Below are 17,615 nucleotides of genomic sequence, written 5' to 3'. Positions count from 1 at the left end.
TCACGACAACCCGACATCACGACATTTTTACCCGACATCACGACATTTTTAGTGTCGTAATGTCGGGTAAAAATGTCGTGATGTCGGCTAGATATGTCGTGATGTCGGGTTGTCGTGTTGTCGGGTAGAAATGTCGTGATGTCGGGTTGTCGCGTTATGAAAGGCGACATTACGACATGATACCAATCAGCCACCATAATAACGTCACTTTCCACCTAATATTCCTGAAGTACACAGTATGCTTAAATCGGTACCTTTTGCAATCTATGTGCACATATTTTAATCATTATTGTGGGTCTAGAGACTTTAACATAGTTTAATACAACACTTTAACGGTAGATTCAATAGCATGAATATCAAGCCCCATACAAACCCTTTATGTAATTGAATAAAAGCCGGTGAATAATATTGTTGGTATGTGGTAGTAAGCGACTACATTGATCATACCTATGCAATCATCTTGTGTAAAAGGACTACATAGTTTACAACATTAACAAAATTGTGAGTTGTATTTATATTCCTCTATATTTCTTATAAATCTCTCTTTTATTTTACTTTACAATCAATTAATTTGAGAAAGGTGCGATGCTTCGGCTCTTCCGATTGTTGCCTCTCTCTTGCGCAAGATTGACGCGGGCGCTTTCAAAGAGTTTAGTTCTTCATTACCGGAATCGCTGTCAATCTTATCGATCGGGTAAAAAATGGACAGGGCGGATTCTTGCCAAAGAATAATGTCTAGTCGCTCAGATGCAACAAAACAAATCCAGATTCCTTGTACGTAATATAACCTTTGATAGAAAAACATATTTCCGTTGCCAATCTTTGCAAAATCCATATTGAAAATTGGTATACTTTTTTAAAAGAGATAGACTTTTCTTATAAATTTCAATTGGAAATAATTTTATTTTAATTACATTTATTGTAAATTTCAAAAGGAAATAATTATGTTTTAATTACATTTATTGTAAATTTCAAAAGGAAATAATTATGTTTTAATTACATTTATTATAAGTTAATTATATTTAATTTTCTGTGATATTTATAATAGCGATCTATGATATGAATGTTTAAAATTAGTTGTGATTTTTTAAAAATATTGAGGATTTTATAAAAAATATTTAGGATTTTCTTTTAAAAATACTGAAGATTTTTTTTAAAAAATACTGATGATTAATTTTAACATATTTTTTTATGTTTTGAATATGATTATGATTTTTTAAAAATTATTTATCGATTTGTGACAATTTAGTTTTTAAAGGGTTGAAATATATATCTTGTGATTCCAATTCACCATATGTCGGGCGCTATACATCTCGAGTCGTGCAGATGTAGGATTACAAATTATTGCCTTTATTTCATTTCATTAGAGAATATTAGAAATGTTTAATAGTTTTAAATATTAAAATAAACAGAAACCTATTATACGATACTTTGAGACACATTAACACTGGTACTAATTGGATGAAAGTGATGAAACTTTTTCCTTACACCAAGGCCTTGTACAGCCAAGCCACACTGATCAGCAGTGAATATTTGCTAGGCCGCAACAGTTACTGAGAGGGGTGGCATCGTTTTGGTTTAATTATCTCTCAATATTAGGTTGAAATATTAGAAAAATAAATATAAATGGATAACAAATATCTTATTTAGTGTAAATGGGTATATAAAATAAGTACAAGGTATCATTCGGTCTGGACCAGTTTAAATTAGGACGTCTTATGTAAACAATGCACGCGCCATCCAGCCCATGATCGCAGCCGTGAGATGTGATGTCACATATAAAAGGCATTTGCACTTCTCAGTCATCTTACACAGATTTATAAGACGGCTTTTGCAATACCCATGTGAAACAGATAGAAGTCAGTATAGAAAAGATTTCTTATAAATCGATGTTTCACAAAAAGTTAAACGTGCAATTGAGTCTTCAAAATTTGCATTATATTTTCTATAAATTAAATGTTAACTCGCTAAATTACAAGATTTGCATAAATTACAAGATTCGCATCACAACAGCCAACGAGGAAGTATGTCACTCCGAGCCAATCAACATCCCTACCGCACATTAAAATATAAAAACAAGACACATTCCATATTTCCGAGACAGGCCCCGATCAGTCCGTTGTAGCTGGAATCCCAGTGCTACAATCACACAACCTGTACATCATAAACCAATGCATCTCGCAACACATTTTGAAAAGATAATGTTTATTTTGTATACAGGCTTACCAAAATTACAGCTCAATGAATGTTTACGAATTTTTGGTTTGTCTGCTTGCTACAATAGTAAAAGGTAAATAATTAGGCATAATGTTAATACACGTCAGGTCCGAAAACAATACACCGTGTTTACGGTTACTTGGACCAAGAAAAAAATGATTGGTCGATCGGAAATTTTGTTTGTAGGGTTTATGGGATTAGATTTGATAGAAGTTACTGAACTAATGTATTTTTATAACCCACATTTATACTTGTTTTATATACTGTAAATTATTTATTTTCCCGTTCTTAGCATTTCTAGTGATGATTATGATTCTGGAGAATAAATACCAGTGCAGAAAAACAACGACAATGAGAAATGAAATCCAATGAAGTGGGGGTTTAACGTCCTACTGTTCTGATCTGACTGGGCTAATAACGGCGGGTAAACACCATACAGTGTGCTATGAGAACATTTTGCCCCGGCAGCGGCACTATGGCCTATTCTTATATCGAATTACAACTGTCAAAAGAATCGTACTAGACAGCTGTCCTTGCCAGGCCCTCCGTCTTACACCCCCGATAAGGGGGAGACCACGTCAGAAAATCCCGGCCGTGGCTCCCAATGAGAAAAGTAGTTGATGGTCGTTGATTTTAATATTAAAAAGTAAGGTTGGCCTTACATCAAAATTTTATAATGGCTTCTATAAGCTTGAGACACTCATTTAACCTAATGAGTTGTTTCCGGTTCACCAGGATCCTCTCATTGTCAAAACCTCTGCGCACTAGTGAATTACTAAATAAAGATATTTGTCCCGAAATGACCTCGATTATGATGAATGAACATTAAAATCTAAATGACTGCCAAAACGCTTCTTTTTTATTATGTTGGCCATTTTAAGATTTGACACAACATCAAAAGGCCGAGAGATACTAGGCATATGCATGAGTAACACTCATCTGCATTAAATATGTATTAAACCATGGAAGTAAAATGTTTATATTACGTTTTTGCAAAAATAAAAGTGGTGGTTGGGGTGGGGAGGTGGGGAATAGTATAGATAAAGCACATAAATATATATTTCATGTGTATGTATGTTTTGTTTTGTAATTTTCTGTTAATATTCAAGGACCGTATAATGTACAATAATAATGATAGTAGACCTAAATATTTCTCAACGAACGGAACACATCACATGATCATTAACGAATTAAATTAATATTTTATAAGGGAAAAACGTTATAAGTTGTTAGAACTGTTGTCTGGTCATTTTGTACTGTACGGGGTATATCTATGCACTAAAATAAGTTTAAGCTAAAAATAAACACACTTGTATGGTTATACTACTTCTGAATTTTATTGACATGCTACATTTCAATACTCACATAGCAATTAGTGTGTGGTTACTCATACAACAATTGTGTTAAAATGTTAGGGTGAATTGCCATTTATATTTGATTTAAGAAATATTTTAAATTTGATATATCTTAATCAATTCACCGTTTGTCATTTAACAATTAAGAATGAGATTTTACAGACGAGGTTGTAACAACATATATATTATAAGGTTGCAATATATAAACGTTTGAATACACCTAGGTGCAAGGATCATAAATATTCACAAAAAGCCTAATACGTAAATTGAGATACAGTTTTCGCGTGGGATCCTTTAGAAAAAGCTAAACTTAAGTAACCCCTTTCAATTCTGTTGTATTATTCAACTCTGCTTTACATTTCTTCAAAAACTTCAGCTTGCTCTGTCTTCATTCATTTGTAATAGTTTTAAGAGATTAAAGAAAACACAGGAAAATCCACGAATAAATTGCTAATAAATATAAGATCATATTAGATTATTGGGTAGATGGAGACAGAACAAATAATCATCAAAATATAACCATGAGTCGATCATATAAAATTGAAGGACTGGTGAACGGATAAATAAATGAGCAGGGGGGAAATGACGTGTTCAAAATATACTATTATGACTTGTATACTCTACCATACGTTTAATAACGTGGTCGTCTGAATACAAAGATAAGGTCAAACGAGTAACTTTAGACCGGGTGTCTTAATTATAAAGCTATACATAGAGGGACTTGTCGTATAAAAATGTAACTTTTTTATTGCAAAATATATGCTTGCGCTGCATGACCGTATCGATACGGGGTTGGGATTGGCTTGTGGTCTAGAGTCTCGCGTTTTGAGTCGTAGCTGGTAAATCCTGGTTTCGACCCCTGGTTCGAGCATACTTGGAGATGTGAGCGCCTTTTCATCTCCGTTGGTTTACTCTGGATACCCGGTTTTCTCCCTCAGGAAAGAACCCTTCGCGTGCGCTAATACAAATAAGAATTCTTATCTACGATATCACCCCATAGAAGCGGACGTTAAACGCCAAGGACGACAACAGCAACAACAATGTCGATTTGTTTGTCTTCGTATATATATATAGTTCTATTCAATTAGGCCCTCCGTCTCGATGTGAAATACAAAGACTATTTTAATTTTCATTCAGCCACGCACTCAATCTTGTTAAGATATACAAAGACTATTCTGTATATTAATCTAATTATTATTTTATGTTAAGCCTCAGAACCGACAGTAACCAGCGATGCGCGAATTATTACTGGTCAGCTTAAAGATGATGTTAAGTTTGAATGGCATTATGCATATGAGCATCCGGCAGTTGCCATTGCATTTACCCGATATTTAAGCACACCTGAGCAGGTAAGTTCAACATAAGAGATTTAAAGGAAATAGGTTAATTGGGAATATTTTTAAATGTTTGTGAGAAGTTATATAACCAATCAATGGACATAAAATATAATGTTAAAACCATGAGCCAGAATAATTACTCCAAGACATTATTCAGGGGAAGAAACTGTTCGGCAGTCACGTTTTGGGTTTGATTGAAAGAAGGTCAAGAAACGAGCACCCTTCAAACGGCGTCATATTAAGCTTTTGGGACCCCTCCAAGCCTTACAGTTATAAAGTATCTTTTATATTGAGGAAAGCTTTGGCTGACACTGGATGTTTAAGAATACGGTGATTGTAAGAAAGGCACTGGGCGTAGTTCTTTCCAGTTAATTCCACTTAGTTTGAATGATTGGATTTTCTGCGAGCACATTTTGATATTTTTAGTTCATTTATTTGTGGAATAGCCTTATAGATACATCCACTTTTTCTTATACCAAATAATTGGATTGAAAGAGGTACAAAGCTGCATAGCAAAGAATAAAAATGATCATTGGAAAGTACAGAGAGGTTAAAGGTTGATTGGGAATCGGGGTATATTTTTAAAATGTTGACTATATTCTTTGTTGTCCTCATTACTTGTGATCGAGAGAACCCCCACCCCCACCCCCATGGTATCCGTTGGTTTGTGTTTTATTTCCACAGGGGATGAGGCTGACATCTGATTTATAATATATTTGGTGTGATAACCTTATTGTTTTATTTACTTGTATGTGAAAGAGTTTAAACGTTGGATATTGGAAAGATCAGAAATTTGTGCCAGATCTAGATGACGGAGAAGACAGACTTGAGTTTGAAAAAAGAGATGTAAACAGAGGAGGAGACATAATTCTAATATTACACAATACGATCAAAGATGATTTTAGATATACATATCGATGTAAAATTTTCTTCAAAGACCGCAAATCAGAATATTCAGTCATAATATTAACAGAAAGCGGGAAGTAAACAAAATCCAAAGTGTTCTTCTATCTTACACACTAGACTGTAAGCTATTACGGGGATCATGTGAACCTTTACGGAATATAACAAAATAATTAAGAATTTTTTTTACAAAAAGGCGAAAAAAGTAAGGTTTAATAATATATTTTGAAATATGAACTGTTTCAGCATTATATAAATGCATCCTAATAAAAGTGACCAGAAACTAATCCGGAATTAGATCATTACTTGTTTTTAATTCTGGCCTTAAATTCATCTTGGCGCTAAAACCAACATGCCCTTATGTTTTTTTAATTTTTACCTAGCTTTTAATCCTGAAAATTATTTATTAAAATGGACAACGAATGTTAGTAACATACTTATTCGAAACTTTGCCTCAAGCATTTGCTAAAACATTTTGTTTAAGGAAAGACTGGGTAGTCTCAGCTACTAGAATTTTTCACAACTAAACAATCTTCCGATTAACAAAAACATAAAACGTGGGTAAGATTGAAAATATTCATTTTAAACGGGTTTCCGTTACAATTCTGTGAGTTCTCTTTATAACCCACATGGTATTTAAACACAGTAAATAACTTGAAGAATCCAGTTATTCATAACTTAAAGATAAATTATGGGAGATTAGATAAAAAGCTGACAGTTCGCACTGTAATAATTTTAAAAAATAGATAATGTAAAAGGAATTTGCTGACAATTTCATTGAAATTGATCCACTCTGAACCGTGATTTTAGCTATTGAATTTTGGGCTTAGTCTCAATAGTTACTAAAGTCGCTACGATTAAATAAAAACACATGAAAGTTGAGCAGCAAATAGGATCCTAATCCAGTAAATATCGCAGGCTAGCGTTGACATTGAGAGTTGATTATGGTCTGGATAAGTTAATTAATGTCTAATTAATAATTTAGATAACATGTCAGGCCTATTTACTATTTACGTTCAATTCACACATAAAGACAAATTTACGAAACGTAGTTGCTGGGTTTGTTTAGCAAAATAAGAAATGTTCAAAACATTTATCGGAAATGTCTGTATCACCGGTTTTAATTTATAAGTTGATCTGGAATCGACGAAAATCACAAAAAGACAATGAAATACGAAATGTTGGTGTTTATTAGACTCATTTTTCTTACACGTTATTTTATAAATATCTGATATACTTCAAGAGTTCCTCGACTCAAATTTCTTTAAGAACTGTCTATTGAATAATCTCGAAAAAGAGGTATTTTAATCAAGCTAATAAATCATACTGCACGATCGTGTTTAAAACATAGAATTTGTTAAAAATCTTCAAAATACATCTGTGAATAGAATATTCAAATAAATGAAATGAAATGAAATGTGGCTTAACGTCCTACTGTTCTGCTCCTAAACTGGGCTAATGAAGACGGGCATACACCATACAGTGTGCTATGAGGGAAATTTTGCCCGGGCAGCGGCGCTACGGCCTACTCTTATATCGAATTCCAACGGACAAGGGATCTTTTAAGTGCACGCCAATGTGTACACGGGACCTCGTTTTTTCGTCCCATCCGAAAGCTCTAAGTAGTATATTAATTATGTAATACAATATTTGCAAATGATTATTGGACGATTTCATATTAAGACCGCTTTTTGGCTGGTGAATCTGCCGGTTTTGGTCCCGATATTGATTTTAACTCATGCCAGGGGCATTCTTCTTCCAAACTGTAGGTCAAATCCATCGCGCCAGTTCGCTCTTTCTACCATGTAAGATAAATGTTACTTCTCATCCCAGGAGTTAATATCTAACAGATTTGTGTTGAACTTTTTGTTGACTACAATCATTACGCAAGGCTTGATTTATCTTGGTGCAGTCTATGAAAACACAATCTGATAAAATTTCCAAAGTATCATGCAATATTAAACAAAATTAAATATATATGATTTCCTTTTAAGGTGAAGTTGCCCCGTCTGAAGAACCCCCAATTAACGAAGATGGTTCGTTAGGTGATGTTGACGATGAAGAGACTAAGACCATTGGTGTGGTGGCTATTATTTTAGGAGTGTTGTTTTTCATCTCATTCGCACTGTTCTTTCTTTTATTAATCAGAAGTAAGTAGTTTCCATTTATGACGCTAAGACTATTATAGCCTCAAACACAAAATTTAACGTTTTATTGTGCTCTTTATCTATCTGTTTAGGTTTTGAAACTATCTGTTTAATGTTATCTTGTTTTAAATTGCATATTCTTATTACAAATGAAGCGCGTACGTACAAACTATGAAATAGATTCGATTCTTTGTTAAAGCTAGAAGTTAATCCTCCACATTTTGATTCCAATGCCACGTTTTTCATTAGAAATAGCCACACTGACCGAGGGCGCTAGATTATAAGATTCATTGTCATTGAAAGGATAAGGACCACCTTCCTTATGTCGTTAGTTTGAAATTAAAATATAAACTACGTCGTTTCAAAATAGCCTGGTTAGTGCCATGTCGATGTTTTAATTGAATAATTTATATGTCGATCCATGAGGATTATAATAGATGATCCCACATTTTGGATCATTAGTATTCCCAATCTGTAAGCACCCCCCATAACTTCTAAAATAAAACAAGCCAACAGTGAAGCTGGTCTCCCTCTCCGACATCTCAAAATAAATAAATGACACATTTTGCTTTATCGAGCCATCAAATTGATCTATGATCTTTGTCTTCGAAGTGCGAGGGACAATAGTTACCTGTTACTAAAACTGAATTGCTAAAATGCCTACATTTTGTTGGGGTTGTGAAATGAAATGAAATGGGGTTTAACGTCCTACTGTTTTGCACCGAACTGGGCTAAAGAAGACCGGTGTTGGGGTTGTCATTAAACATACTATAAAAAAGACCAAAGACTACACCTGAAGACCTAGGTGGAAGAGGACGCTAAGCCCGAAAGACACACGCCTGGTCATGAATAGGCCACCTTAAAGAAACAGATCACACATTATGTCGATCTCTGTCTTTGACATAATTCATAATAATTATCTTTACAGCTCTCTGGAATAAATGACACCATGATAAACCGTATGAAAATGTACTAAATAATGGAAATAAAGGTATAACATTTTAGTTTATAGAATTTTATTACATTTAGATTATTTTATCCGCCAATTTACTTTCCACATATCGAATAAATTTTAATAAATTTTAAGATCTATTAACATGTATAAGATGTATCGTAATATAACGGTTATAATGCACGTGCACTTAACGATATGTACTTTTTGGATAATATCCCTTTCCCAATGTATTAGAAATTGATTTGTAATGGTATTATTTCTTTACAGCACGGGATGAGGAATTCGTACTGCAGGCTGCAAAAACAAGCCTTATAGAAAACAAAGGTAAAGATATGATTTGTTTTAAAACAAACGGAACAAAATGAAATGAAATGAAATATGGTTTTATGGCACGTCAGCTCCAACTGGGCTATATTGCGCCAAACATATGGTGGTTCTTTCGAGACAGGCTAAATCTTATCACAAGATTTTATATGCATAAATAAAAACAATATCACAGTATATCAAATTTAAAAATAAAAACAATCTTTTATGCTTATAAACATTTAAAATATGAAATATTACATATAGATATATATATATATATATATATATATATATATACAAATTAAAATTTATAATAAAAACCTGTCTCTTTTAAAAAGTTTAGCATTTCACAATATAACCCTGGTTGGGCAAACAAGTGATATAATGACTGGCAACGGTAATAACGTGATCTTATATGTTTGAGATGCTTGCACTCAATCAAAATGTGCTTAACTGTCAAAGGCTAAATCTTATCACAAGATTTTATATGCATAAATAAAAACAATATCACAGTATATCAAATTTAAAAATAAAAACAATCTTTTATGCTTATAAACATTTAAAATATGAAATATTACATATAGATATATATATATATATATATACAAATTAAAATTTATAATAAAAACCTGTCTCTTTTAAAAAGTTTAGCATTTCACAATATAACCCTGGTTGGGCAAACAAGTGATATAATGACTGGCAACGGTAATAACGTGATCTTATATGTTTGAGATGCTTGCACTCAATCAAAATGTGCTTAACTGTCAAAGGAACATGACAGTGTTCACATTCTGGTTGAGGTTCTCGCTTTAATATGAAAATGTGAGTTAAAAAAAAATGACCAATACAAGAGCGACACAAAACAACTTCATCCCTCCTGTTGGTTCTATAGGAGCTTGGCCAATCTCCTAAGAGAGGCTTAATGTGATGAAGTTTATTTGTGCCTGCAAGATCCCAAGACCGTTGCCAGCGGTCAAAAATAAAATGATTTATACATGATTTAAAATCTTTATATGGTATTAAAAAGGGTGATTGGGGAAGATCTAAAGCAGCTTTTGGCAGCAAAATCTGCTTTATCATTCCCCCTTATATCAACGTGACTGGGGAGCCAGCAAAATACAACGTCTTTGCTGCTCAACTAGTAAGATAGTAGCAGACGATAAACATCTGCTACTAATGGGTGTTCAAGCTGTTTATTGTTAATTGCTTGAAGCGAGGACAGAGAATCAGTAAAGATGATATGTTTTAAAGATGAAGAGGATTGTATGAACTCCAAGGCCTGGAGAATGGCCTGGAGCTCAGCTGTAAATATTGAAGCAGCAGGTGGAAGACACACAGAAATGGTCTCAGATGGTGTCACGGTAGCCGAAGCTACCCGGTCGCCATCCTTAGAACCATCTGTGTAAATAGGAGCATAATCACCATACTTAGACCTTAACTCTCTAAAGAGAGATTGGAACACCGTAGAGCTAGTATCTCTCTTTTTATGTTGAGTAAGATCGAAATCGATCTTTGGGGGAGATATAGCCCACGGTGGAGTCCTAAAGACAAGGGTATTCGCAATACTGTCAAGGCTGATACCAGCCTCAGACAAGAGGGGTTGTATGCGAATACCGAATGATGGAATAACATTAGTCTTCACCAGATATAAATGTTCATGAAGAGGTCTAAATATGGTGTTAAATGAAATGTGATTCGGAAGTGATGCAATTTACGTAGCATACTGCAGGGCCAGTTTATCACGTCTGTTGTGCATTGAGGGCTCGTGCGCCTCGACGTATAAACTGTCCACTGGAGATGTACGAAATGCTCCTAAACTGATTCTAAGTCCCTGGTTGTGTATGGTGTCGAGCTCTTTGAGATAAGACTCGTGGGCAGACCCATACACAATACACCCATAATCGAGTTTAGATCTTATTAAAGCTCGATATAATCTGCGCAAGACCTTACGGTCTGCTCCCCAGTCAGTATTTGATAAGACTCTCAATATGTTGAGGGCTTTCAGACATTTTTTTTTAGGTTTTTAATGTGGGGGATAAATGATAATTTTTTATCAAATATCAACCCCAGAAATTTGGTTTCATCCACAACTGGAAGGCGATTGCCATCCAAGAATAGTTCTGGATCGGGATGTAAACCTCGTTTCTGACAGAAATGCATGCAGACAGTCTTGGATTTCGAAAATCGAAATCCATTTTCGGTTGCCCATTGTTGAAGTGAATTCAAACAAAGCTGCAACTTACGTTCGATTATCCGCATGTCTGTAAAACCATAGCACATCTGAAAGTCATCAACATAAAGAGCGCCGTTTGTTCCTGGTTTAAGGCACGCTGGGATTGTATTAATTTTAATCGCAAAAAGAGTAGGAGATAATATGCTTCCCTGAGGAACTCCCATTTCCTGAGGAAATGGGTAAGAGAATATTGATCCCAGTCGTACCTTAAATGACCTATCTTCCAGGAAATTTTTAATGAAGATAGGTAAGCGACCTCGTAGGCCGAGGTTATGGAGGTCGCGCATGATACCATGTTTCCATGTAGTATCATAAGCTTTCTCCAGATAAAAAAAATTGCAACTAAATGTTGCTTCTGGATGAAAGCGACCCTGACGAACGTTTCAACTCGAACGAGATGATCAAGAGTGCTCCTTTGGGAACGAAATCCACATTGGAGGTCAGTAATGAGGTTGTTTGACTCAAGGTACCAAACAAGCCTTCGATTGATCAATCTCTCCATGGTTTTGCAAATGCAGCTAGTTAAAGCGATCGGACGATAGTTGGTAGGATTCGTATGATCTTTACCCGGTTTGGGGATAGGAATTACTGTGGCTTCATGCCACGAAGGAGGGAAATTCCCATCAACCCAAATCCGGTTAAAAAGATCCAGTAAAATTAAGAGAGTGGAAAAAGGTTTTTTTTTTAAAATTTGGTAGTGTATTTCATCTGGACCAGTTGCAGTATCCCGAGCTCGCTTTAGCGAATCTCGAAGCTCTGCAATGGAAAAGGTATCATTGTAGCATTCATCATTGCGGGACTTGAAATTAAGTCGCCTTTTCTCCTGTTGTTGTTTAATGCCTCTAAAGACATTGGAGGAGGAATTGGATGATGAATTAAATGAAATTGTACTGGCCAGAGAATTAGCAATATCAGGAAATGTTGTTAAGGTGGTATTATCAACATTTAGATGGTTAACTGATAATGCACTAGTTTTACCTTTAATCCTACCCCATACCGACTTAGATGTGGTACGGGAATTGATCCTTGAGACGTAACCTTGCCATGAAGATTTCTTTGCTTGACGTATGGTTCTACGAACCTTCGCCCGGACCATTTGGTATGCCGCAATATTCTCCATGGAAGGGTGGTTCTTTAGTCGTCTCAGGATACGATCACGCTCTTTCAGAGCGGATTTGCAATCTTCGTTATACCATGGTTTATTGGAACGTTTTGGTGTTGTCGGGGTTTTTGGAATCGCCTGCTCAGCTACATCTTGAAGAATTGAAGTAAATAAGGCCATGGGTTCATCTGCATCTTCTAACTCCTTTGTATCAAAAGAGAAGAGACACAAAGATTCGAAAAGAGCCCAATCAGCCTAATGCAACTTCCACCTCTGCGGTCTTTCGACCGGAGAGGGACTATTATTATCTATCAAGATTGGGAAGTGATCACTACCACACAGATCTTTATTTACCCTCCATGTAAAATCCTGAAACAGGACCGGAGAGCAAATGGTGAGATCAAGGGAAGAAAAAGAAGCTGTGGCAGGATGTAGATAAGTAGGCGAGTCATCTTTTAATAAGCACAAATTATTAAGGTTAATGAAGTCCGCTATTTGTTTACCTCTGTTGTTATCATCTGGACTACCCCAGAGTGAATGATGACCATTGAAATCTCCCATAATAATATACGGAAGGGGGAGTTGTGCAACAAGGTCATCAAGATCTCTGGGATTAAGATGTAAACTTGGTGGAAGATATACAGAGCAGAGTGTTATAGGAATATGCAACGTCACCCTAACTACAACTGCCTGTAAAGGCGAGTTGAGGGTGACTTGGCTCTGAGGGATATCTCCATTAAGAATAATAGAAACACCCCCATGAGCTCTACCATCACCATGATGATGGTAACCAACAAAATGTCTAAAAGACAAAGTGTCAGAATTCTTTAAGAAGGTTTCCTGTAAACAAATAGCTAAAGGATTGTATGTTTGGATTAATAATTGAACTTCATTAAAATTTGGTTTTAAAACACGACAATTCCATTGAATAATGGAATTTACCATTGTCAGGGAAATTTAAGTTTTGGCGGCTTACTGAGTGGGTCCACATGGACATCCACTACAGTAATGTCGTCCATCAGATCATCCCCATATTTATTGAAGAGAGTGATAGGGTTTTTTGAACCCTTTGAATCTTTCTCTCGAAATTTTGATAAATTTTTATGTTTTTTAGAATGCACTATATTCTCCTTTGCGGATGGTATACTCTTAAACTGCACCCCTGACCCAGTGGAACTGGAATCAGCAGCGTCAGCTTTACAGTAGTGCAAGGGAGAAGCCCCCTTGCCATTTTGTGTGGAAGTATTGGGAATAATCTCAATAACTCCAGATGGAGGCAAGGAGTATACAACCTCATCAGGTAGAGGGGTAGTGCTTTGAGTCGAGCTCTCAGTGGAGCTCGAAACCCCTTTTAAATGATCTGATGTAATAGTCAAAGTCTTAGGTTTTTTGTGCTTATAAGGCCAGGTTATATTTGTTTGAACAGATATGGTTTTAGAAGAGGCTTTAACTGCACTTGCAAAAGACTTCCCTTCAGATGGAATGGGAAAACGTGCAGTCAAATCTACCTGTGTTCGAGCATCAAAGTATGGTATTTTTCGCTCTGACATAACCTGTTGGATTCTTTTCTCTTTCTGCCATATTGGACATTCACGGGAATAAGCAAAGTGCTTTCCCTTACAATTTACACAACAAAACTCAGCCTGGCAGGTAGCGCTATCATGGCCTTCATGGCCACAACGAGCGCAGGTGTCTTTACCTCTGCAGACAGTTTTGCTGTGTCCAAACTTTTGGCACTTGTAGCAACGAAGAGGGTTGGATATGTAGGAATCCACAGGTATGTTTAAATAACCTGCCTTGAGAGTCTTTGGTATGTCGGGACGATTGAATGTGAGGATGTAGGTGCTTGTTGGAATCACCTTGTCTCCTCGACGAACACTAATTCTTTTGACGTGTTGTACACCTTGAGAAGAAAGGTATTCTACCATTTCTTCGTCACTGCTGCCTTCAAGGTCCCGGCAACGTATTACACCTCTACTAGAATTTAAAGACCTATGAGGAGACACCTTAATAGGAATGTCTGCCAAAGACGATGATTTAAGGAGCATGGTAGCATGCTGTTCTTTGGCACATTCTATTAAGAGTGTCCCGTTCTTAAGTTTGTTAATAGCCTTGGGCTCACCGGCCAAGCCAGCTATCCCCTTAGCTATTAAAAATGGCGACACTTTCGAAAGGTCTTTAGAGGGACTCTCAATTAAGAGAAACCTCGGCCAAGACTTTGACATTTTACTATTATATTTAAATATATTTGAAACGTCCTCGGAATTAGGACGTTTCTGCTTTTGTCTTTACAAGGATCCTTTTAGTCGCCTTTTACGACACGCAGGACATACGGAGGGTATATTCTTATCACCCCCTACACCCCAGGGGGCAAACGGAACAAACTGGAATACGTAGTTTTATTAAATATATACAATGATTCGCGAATCTGAATCAACATAGATCTATTATTCATCGTCATGTGCTACAAAAACAAAACAAGTATTAATATGTATAAGACTATCGTAATATAACGGTTGCAACGCACACACACTTTACGATATGTCCTTCTTTCATGTACTTCTCTTTTAAAATGTATTAGACATTGATTTGCAATGGTATTATTTCTTAACAGCACGGGATGAGGAATACCTTGTGCAGGCTGCAAAAACAAGAAACAGAGAAAACGAAGGTAAAGTTATGATTTGTTTAAAAAAACAACCCAAAAATGGAAGACGTAGTTTAATCAAATTAAATCTGAATCAGCTTAGATCATCATTTTAGGGGTTTCTTGGTGGTCTTTCTATTTTTGTATTTGTAAACATAGTTGATACAGATAACTGTATGGTGATGCATACACTGAAACGGGAAGTAGCCACACTTTCTGTTTTTTTTTGTGATTTTCTCTTATGCTAAAACATTAATTATATTATCAAAATCATATACGAAGGTCAAACAAATGGCTGCAACTTTGTATTGTTTGTTTTATATTTATATGTATTATTTTTAGGTGACTTGTTAAATGTCTCACTTATTGTTAATTATTCTTATATAACATATACCTTGAACATTTTACAGATGCTGTTAGAAGACGGGATGTGTGATCAATCCGATGTTCTATTGTAGATCCATACTCCATAAATATCACAGTGAATAACATATTAGTGTTTATTTAACATTAAATAACATATTATTGCTTAGTAAGATTCTACACGCCATGAATTACAAATTGGTTTTTATTGTTTGTTTTATATTAAATCTTACAATCTGTATGTACCATTATTTGTAGAACGTTTGTTTTTTTTATGAATATTTTAAGCTACATATATTCTTCTTCAATTCTTGACTCACTTATATCTTACTACAATTCCTTTAATTAAAAGTACTACATATAGTACATTTGTACATAGCAGTACTACATTCGTATTTAGATTCGCGTCATATAAAACGTTAGTCTTTTATATGTCTATTTAATTAAGAGTAAGTAAGATAAAGGATGACAGGCCATATAATTATTTGATCGTGATGTCCGTTTGTATTTAATTGTCATTTAATTCAAATATATTTTGTGTAAATAGAGTAAACTAATTCAATGACACCTTTGTATTTATTTATATTTTAAATGAATGGTACGGAGCATCGTTTTACTGGCTGTCTAAAGGCAAGTATTGGGCCGTGTCAGTTTATCACAAATATAATTTAGATGGTTAAACAAGTAATCGAATTCTGGCCAAGAAAATATATCTTATAATATTATGTGAGTAGATGTCAACTTGACACAAGTTTTCTTAACAAAATCCTGTAATAATTTTATAACCTGATATTGAACAATCTGATATGAATAGTTTTGTAACTGATAAAGAAAAGACATTGTATGATGATTAATAAAAAGTTTTGAACCTAAAGGCCCAACGGACAAAAGAAGATCTCGTGATATTTGTTCAGTTTTGTCATGTTACTTCAAATGTAATTGATATAAAGCCCTATAAAATATGCCAAATCAATTGTTCCTCGACTCATTGCTAAATCGAAATCTACATACTCCTGTGGTAAAATATAGTACAGTTAAAATAGCCTAAAAACTTTACGGAGTCGCTAATCTTAAATCGTATCGTAAATAATGTCCCCATTATACAGATAGCACTTTCATTTAAGATATAGAACGTTTGTTTTGTTTAATCTGAACTCATTCAGATCCCAACATGGCAAAACCAACCCACCATTTTCAATGTGGAATGAAATGGGGTTTAACGTCCTACTGTTCTGCTCCTAATTCAATGTGAAAGTTGGAGATTCAATTGGTTGGACAAATGAAATGAAAATGAAATGAAATGTGGTTTAACGTCCCACTGTTCTGCTCCTAAACTGAGCTAATGAAGACGGGCATACGCCATACAGTGTGCTATGAGGGAAATTTTGCCCGGGCAGCGGCACTACGGCCTACTCTTATATCGAGATCCATCTGCCAAGGGGTCTTTTACGTGCACGCCAATGTGTACACGGGGCCTTGGTTTTTCGTCCCATCCGAACGACTAGACAACTGTCCTTGTCAGGCCCTCCGTTCTGCATCACTGACAAGGGGGAACCACGCCGGAAAATCTGGATGAACTTTCTCGGCCAATGCAGGATCGAACATTCGATCTCCACAAATGGGTTGGACAGCAATAACACACGTTAGGTGGCCGTGGAGACCATTGTACGTTGGTTTATTTGTTTTCGGTAGAATAGGTATTGCGTTGACCTCATTCCCTAGATGTAGAATGATTCTATTCTTCACACTGGGAACTAACCGGGGATATCTTGCTCAGTTAATTTTATAGTTATACATTCATAACATGCTACTCTTCGTAACAACAAGACATACCTCTGGACAGAGAGTATAATCACAACATTTTCAAGCGCATAATTTATTTCGGTACCAAAGCCACGGTGGCTCATTGATTAAGACTTGGGGTCGCTTACACAGAGGTCCCGTGCTCAATTCCTACATTGGCCGAGAAAGTTCATTGTGATTTTCTGGCGAGGTTCCTCTTGTCAGTGGTGCAGGACAGATGGCATTGGCGTACACTGCATGGCGTATA

General features: G+C 35.6%; 1 long non-coding RNA gene across 3 annotated transcripts; it reads left to right on the top strand.

The window, feature by feature from the left end:
• Positions 1 to 409: 409 nt before the first annotated feature.
• Positions 410 to 16,735, top strand: LOC126818907 (uncharacterized). 3 transcript variants are annotated; one of them, XR_007679405.2, is made up of 8 exons: positions 410 to 501; positions 2,221 to 2,290; positions 4,782 to 4,921; positions 7,807 to 7,962; positions 8,888 to 8,950; positions 9,182 to 9,238; positions 15,170 to 15,226; positions 15,613 to 16,735. It is a non-coding gene; the product is annotated as an uncharacterized LOC126818907 (long non-coding RNA). The 3 variants fall into 3 exon arrangements; XR_007679406.2 differs by lacking the exon at positions 4,782 to 4,921 and having other exon boundaries at positions 425 to 501; XR_007679407.2 differs by lacking the exons at positions 2,221 to 2,290; positions 4,782 to 4,921 and having other exon boundaries at positions 423 to 501.
• Positions 16,736 to 17,615: the final 880 nt, after the last annotated feature.

This window comes from Patella vulgata, chromosome 1 (assembly GCF_932274485.2).
Source record: "Patella vulgata chromosome 1, xgPatVulg1.2, whole genome shotgun sequence".
NCBI classification, from domain to species: Eukaryota; Metazoa; Mollusca; class Gastropoda; family Patellidae; genus Patella; species Patella vulgata.
This window is presented reverse-complemented; position numbering and strand designations above follow the sequence as displayed.